The following is a 7531-nucleotide window of genomic DNA, read 5'->3' as shown; positions in this document are numbered from 1 at the left end:
GTCCTGTTTCACTTATACGCCGATGACACCCAAATCTCCTCATGCATGGAAGACTTCACCCACCCATCCAACTCCCTGGAAAGATTTTGCACTTGGATGTCAAACAACCACCTCAAACTAATCCCAGTAAAAAACAGATTTATTTCTCATCTTGCCAAAGAAAGCTAATTCTTCGATCCAAGATTGGACAGAACTCCTCCTGGATGTTGACAACTGCCTCTCCAACATTCAGAATGCCAAATCTCTTGAATTCCCCTTCAACAGATATCTTAACCTCCAGAACCATATCTCATCCATGGCTAAGAGTGCTGGGTTCCAGCCAAGAATACTTTGTGGAATCTGGTCCCTCATCCAAGAACGAGACCTTAAATCTGCTGTCCAGGCGCTTGTGCTCGCTAGTCTAGACTACGGGATTGCATTCCCTCCTTGCATTCTCAAAGTGCACCTAGGTCCACTCAGAGCAGTTCTACATGCAGCAACCCGCTTTGTGATAGGACACAAGAATTTCAACCACATCTCTCGCATTCCCCGCTGCCTTTACTGTCTTCCCATAGAGGCAAGAGCTCCATTTAAAACTGCCTGCTCCGCTCGTGAAGCTCTTCACTCTGCTTTACTCTGGTACCACTCCGAGAAATTGAAAATCTCAGACGCCAACCGAGATTCAAGAAATGCTCAATTGCTACTATATGAACACCCCACCTTTAAGCACAAGCGATACATAAACCAGTCCTTCGCCAGAAGCGCCACAAGAATCTGGAGTTCCCTCCCTCCAGCCTCCACCTAACCAATTCGTGTCACCAACACCTCGAAGCTCTTCTCTTTGAACGACACGTGGCCTAAACTTCTCCTACCTCCGCACGGTCCCTCCAATCGCATACCAACCTCAACCTGCACAAACTATTGATGATCTGCATGGGTTACTGTCCCACCTGCTTGTCATTGCTACGTTTTGCTATGAATATGTGTAAGCGCTCTACCTCTCGGAAGACACTAATCCCGGGGTTCACCTTTAATGTACATGTATATTTTGTATTTGTTATTATTATGTTCTCTCTTTATTATGAAGCACTTTGATACCTTCGGGCCATGTCCGCGCTATATAAAATTACAAAAATAAATACATATGCCACACATTGACTAAGAAGACATCAGAGTGCTTTGCCGGCAGAGTGAGGTATGCCGTTTCATAGATAATTAACATACTTGTGCATTTGTTTGTAAAGCGCATGTTCACTCCTTGGGCTTGTATAACTGGCCTTATTGTTAGCTGGCTTAATAGTACTCATTTGATCGTCTTTGGAAGGATGAAAGGCTGAGTCGACACCCTGCGATTCGGACCTGTGGCCATGAGGCCAAACATATGTCTTTGGAGTGTTTGCATTAAGATTTGCCAGTAAGCTGCCGGACCGGGTTAAGTGAGAGAATAAATAATATAACGCAGCCTGATTGATCAGGAATGCGGAGACAGTAAAAGTAGACAGCTACAGTATGCTTAATTTGTGCAATTGGTCTTATGGGGTGGGCACTGGTATTTTTTTTAGGCCTGGTGTAGAGAAAGCATTAACTGTCCCACCGTCTTCATGTTTTTCTAAAAATTCCTAAAAATATATAAATGTGTATATATACAAGGGCTTTCAGTCAGCCATTTTCATCTATTGGCCTGTTCAAGTGTCATTCACATTTTACCTCGACTAACCGTGGTACAAATCATCAGCTCTCTTCACCATCAAGGTTGGCATTTTGTTGTATGCATATGTCTAAAAGTCTCCTACAGTGCTGATAGACTGATATAGGTTTTCATTTCATTTTTTTAAATTTATTTTTGCAATAGGTACTTTTTTACTTTTATTTGGGAAGCCTATGCCCACCACTATTAGATTGCCTCATTTTTCACATTTTCTTATATTTACTCTTTAAATGCCTATTGCATGTTTACAACTAAAATAATAGTGATCAAGACATTGCAGGCTTGCGATCGCCAGGCCTATTGGCTTTGCCAATTCCTTTTGGAACTGGGAGAACAATTGAGAGAAAGTCAGGAAAGGGAAAAAAAGGAGAAAGCGAAAGACAGCAAAACAGTCATAAGGGGTGAAAGCAGGGATGAAAACGAATTTGCAAGATTGAGATCAAAAGTGAAAGGTTGTTAAAGAAAGCGCATGAGATGGACTCAAGACTATGGGCCACATGTAGGCCCATTTCCTCTTGCGACTCGCAAATTGCGATGTTTAGTGACTTGCAATTTGCGGCTCGCAAAATGAAATGTACAACAGTGTCTCAGACACTGTTTGCGATTCCTAAATGAGTCGCAATGGACCGTCCTCATTAATACTCATGAGGCAGGTCGCAATTTGCACCCCATTGGGAATGGATGGCACTCACAGAGATGGTGGCCTGCCGGGGTCAGTAGACCATCATGTCTGTGACTGCTTTTTAAATAACGCAGTTTTTTTAAAATGCACCCCGTTTTAAGAAAAATGTAACGTTTCTGTTTCATTTTTAGGTCTCGTCTGAGCCAGCGCATGCGCTGCTCTGCGAGACATTTAATAAGCGGGTTTTGAACGTGCTACCACAGACTTTTGGTGGGGTCAAGCTTGCGTTCACACGCGCGTGCACGAATGCAGCCGCCATCTGTCTTTCACGGGTCATTAAGTGCATCGCGATCACTTTCACTTTCGCAGCGCAGAGGCGCCATCTGGCTTTACTCTCGCTCTCCCTGTTCGTGCGCGTACCACTCGTGGTTTTTTAAAATTTTATTTTTGCCTCGCACACAACTCCCGCTCGTGGCCGCACGATTTCTTTTCGCTCGCGGCCAATGCTTGTTTTTGTTGCCTTTTGTAACCCCACGCTCTCGGAAACTATGAGACCTCTGGCTCGAACCGGGTTCCCCAGCATCAAAGTGCCGCTCCAGGCATTATACCATATCCTCTTCAGAACTCTCTTTTTTAAAGTATTGCTTTCTGCCGGTTCCAGACTTCAATTGGCACCGCCACCCCCTCTTCTTTTTATTTGTTACTCTTCCGTAGCTGCACAGAAGAGCCTTGCATTTTCCCCATTAACTTGTTGACTTTTGTACAACCCAAAGCTAGCAGACTGCTGGCTCGAACCCGGTTCCCCAGCATCAAAGTGCAGCTCCAGCCCTTACACCATATCATCTTCATTCCTCCCTCCCTGCACCAATCACAGGTACTTTTCAAAATAGCAAAAAATGACATTTTGGAGACTACTGGAAACACAGAGCCTCAGGAGCGACTTTCACATTATCAAAATCATGAAGGTTGTGTGGTGGTTGTTCACGTAATCTTTAATGTTTATTCAGGATTAGCTTTTACAGTTCACAGTCACGTGTTGTTAAACTGCAGGGGGTGCTTAAATGGATTGGTTTCACCTACGCTAGTGAAAGTGGGTTTATAAACGACCAGTGGGTCTGGAGGATATTCTGTTGGCTCAATTGTGATTAAGTATATGTGGCTATGCTGCCGATTTCAATGTGAAAGATGTGAAAGTTTGCGAGTGCCGTAAGTCTATTTATTTTTATTTTGCCCATCTTTAGTTTACGTTTGGTCTACGTTTGGCCTATGTCTAAGTACAATTGGGGCATGCACATGGTGGCATTCAGCATGGTGTTTATTGTTTACATGGGGTTAAAGCATGTATATTTCCGCACTAAATTTTTGAATACAGTTTAGGTTTAAAACATAACTTGGGATTCTAAGGTGTAGGCACACTTTTTTGAAGTTTAAGTATTAGTGGCATCTCTCCCTTTTTCGTTTATCCTCCTCTTTTTTCATTCTTTCTTGATTTTGTCTCACATTTTAAATCTATCCTGTTCTGTTTTTCTCTCTCTTGGTTTCTCTATTCTGCTCTCTTTTCCCACTTGCTTTCTCTCTAATTATGACAAAGGGAGATCCTGTGGGTTGGTTTTTTCCAACACCATAATAAGAATAACACTGGGCTTCAACGTACAAAAGTGGGGTGCTTCATCTAGGGCATATGATAACTCGGAATGGCTATTCACAATGTGGCCTCTCCTGCCTCATAATTCCGGTGGCCCTGACTGTACCAAATTTAAAACAGCCATGCTCTATAGCATGGGTACTCACAAACTTTCTCTCTGGGGCCAAATTTACAGTGTGGTTTGTGGCCGAGGGCCGCATCAGTGGGGGCGGGGTCAGAGGGGGAAGGACGGGGCTAGAGCAAAAAATAATTGTGACCATGAGGTTGAACACAGGCCCCTGCAGTGGACGCCTTCGTCCACTGAACCACCAGACCCGGCATACACACATCTCTCTCTCTCTCCCTCTACCCCTCCCTCCCCTCTCCCTCCCCCTCCCTCCCCCTCTCCCGCCCTCCCTCTCTCCCCCTCCCTCTCCCTCTCTCCCCCTCCCTCTCCCTCCCTCTCCCTCTCTCCCCCTCCCTCTCCCTCCCTCTCCCTCTCTCCTTCTCCCTCCCTCTCTCCCCCTGTCTCTCTCCCCCTGTCTCTCTCCCCATCTCTCTCCCCCGTCTCTCTCCCCCTGTCTCTCTCCCTGTCTCTCTCCCTGGCTCCCTCCCTCCGTCGCCCTCCCTCCGTCGCCCTCCTCCCCCCTCCCTCCGTCGCCCTCCCTCCGTCGCCCTCCTCCCTCCATCTCCCTCCTCTCTCTGTCTCCCTCCTCCCTCTGTCTCCCTCCTCCCTCTATGTCTCCCCCTCTGTCACCCTCCCTCTGTCGCCCTCCTCCCTCTGTCGGCCTCTCTGTCCCCTCTCTGTCCCCTCTCTGTCGCCCTCTCTGTCTCCCTCCCTCTGTCTCCCTCCCTCTGTCTCCCTCCCTCCCTCTCTCTCCCTCCTCCTCTCCCTCCCTCTCCCTCCCTCTCCCTCCGTCTCCCTCTGTCTCCCTCCATCTCCCTCCCTCCGTCTCCCTCCCTCCGTCTCTCTCGCTGTTTCCCTCCCTCTATCTCTCCCTGTCTCTCTCCCTGTCTCTCTCCCTGTCTCTCTCCCTCCCTCTGTCTCTGTCTCTCTCCCTCTGTCTCCCTCCCTGTCTCCCTCCCTCTGTCTCCCTTCCTCCCTCCCTCTGTCACCCTCCGTCTCCCTCCCTGTCTCCCTCCCTCTCCCTCTGTCTCTCTCCCTCCGTCTCCCTCCGTCTCCCTCCCTCTCCCTCCATCTCCCTCTGTCTCCCTCCGTCTCTCTCCATCTCCCTCCCTCCCTCCGTCTCTCTCCGTCTCCCTCCCTCCCTCTGCCTCCCTCCGTCTCCCTCCCTCCGTCTTTCTCCCTGTCTCTCTCCCCGTCTCTCTCCCTCCCTCTGTCTCTCTTTCTCTGTCTCCCTCTCCCTCCCTCACCCTCCATCTCCCTCCCTCCGTCTCCCTCCCTCTGTCTCCCTCTCTGCCTCCCTCTCTCTATCTCCCCCAGACTGCGCCTCTCTGTCTCCCTCTCTCTGTCACCCTCTGTCTCCCTCCTTCTCCCTCTGCCTCCCTCTCCCTCCCTCCGTCTCCCTCTGTCATCTCACTCCGTGTGTGTGTCAGCCCTCAGCCCGGGCTGAGACAGCTTCCCCGCGCACACACAGCACACTGAGACAGCTTCCCAGCGCGCACACACAGCCGCACCCGAGTACTTCACAGGTGTTTAAAAGACCATTTACATGTTAATAAATCTTTGTTGTTTTTCTCCTCTTAGGCCCCTGCATCTCCACTTTGACAATCACTGGAATCCCCCTGCCCCCACAGAGCAGAGTCTCAGAGTCCGGCAGTGTTTGCTAACACTATTTATTTAATTTTTTTAAAACACAGGTAGGATGTCTGCAAGGTCCACGGGCCGCCAAGGCAGGCTTGCCGGGCCGCTGGCGGCCCGCGGGCCGTACTATGAGTAACCGTGCTCTATAGCCATCAGCCAGGACCTTTTTATCAACCATTTGCATTGGGCCCGAGTCTGAGGGGGAGAATAGGCCATGCATACATTTGGGATTAATGCTTAGGCGTGAAGGAGCAGGTGAGTTGAGACTTTACCTCTGCAGCATGTTGTGGTGCAAGGCAGGCTTTAACCAATAGGTCTCGCCTTTGGGACCTTATAAGTGTTTAGTTATCCAGCACAATATCCTTGATGCAACAACAACTATTGCATGGCTAAACACTTAAAAGGTCCCAAAGGCGAGACCTATTGGCTATGCCAATGCTTGTTTAAGAGTAGGCAGTGATCCGTGGGACCACTGCCTGCTCTTAAAAACGTTTTTGCTGCCAGTCACAAAGGGGATGGGGTCCCCTGGGGATCCCTTTGTGTTTGCAAGTGGCTTACCACCAACTTGAAGTAGGTGGTAAGCTGCAATTGTTTTGCGACCGAATTCCAGACGCAAAACAAACATACAAGGCCTTGTGACTCGCTATTAGGAAGGGACGTCGATGGCACGCCCCTTCCTAATAGAGAATCGCAAACCCTATTTTGCGAGTGGTTAAAAGGCTACCAACTCACAAAATAGGGTTGATAAATGCTACAACCCTTTTTTAGCAGTCACAAATGGCATAAATATCTGTTTGCACCCACTAAAAACGGTCGTACATGTGGCCCCAAGAGCCTGGAATTCTTGAGCAGGGGCCACCAAGAAAAACTTTTTGCTGCTGCCCATATTCCTTCGTACCTATTAAGTACTGCCTAAGATACGATTCTTCTTTGCTGTGGATAGTGGGACAAACGCACAGATGACTATTTTTCCAGATTGAAAACCAATTCCAACACTGGAGTGACACTTGAGACGTGAAGGCAGCTACACGCTACAAATAGCAAGTGAAAAAATCCCATGTAATCTGTGGAATTCCAGATGAGGCGAGGAAAAAGAATCCAATGCAATCTTTATTTGCTAATTCTCAGGATAATCTTTCCAGCACCTGAGGCCACACTGATCACTTCCAAGCACCTCACCAATGTGGTGCATTTCAGACGCATCCTTCCTCAGGCTCTTAGGGTCAGAGGCAAATGTAGGGTAGTTGAGGTGCTCCAGGCTTTTGCCATCAACAGCTTCTTCCATTGATCTCGCCAGAGAATCACAAAATGGTATATATTGCTTTACTGCGTTAAACTCCTTTTGCGGCGGTTCTCTATTTTTGTTTCCTCATTTTATTCACTTTGTCTTAGTTCAATAGATAGCCCCAACATTCTCCTTTATTATTTTTCCTGGAATCTATTGACGAAATATGTCAGTACGTCAATCATTAGGGGGAACAGACGATTTGCATTTTTATCTCGCTTGGGGTGGGCTGTTACTGCTGCATTGTCCCTATGTCATTGTGAAGCAGAAGTAAAATAATAACATTAAAATAAATCAGCTTAGGTGCTGTCAGTATAATAATTGGGTGCGTTTTCCTCTTGGACACCTTGCAGCAGTGGTGTAGCGTGGGCGGGGCCACAGGGGCGGTTGCCCCTAGCGCAAAATTCTTAGGGGTGCTAAATTTAAACACATTCTTTAAATGAAATAGATGTGCTTGGAGGTAAGGGTCTCATTACTGGACTGGTGGAAGGGACTCAGGAGGTGCTACCGGCCCACCCGGGGTGCTGACAACCCGCGCGGTGCCGCTG

The sequence above is a fragment of the Triturus cristatus genome, chromosome 6 (genome assembly GCF_964204655.1).
Source record: "Triturus cristatus chromosome 6, aTriCri1.1, whole genome shotgun sequence".
Lineage (NCBI taxonomy): Eukaryota > Metazoa > Chordata > Amphibia > Caudata > Salamandridae > Triturus > Triturus cristatus.
This window is presented reverse-complemented; position numbering follows the sequence as displayed.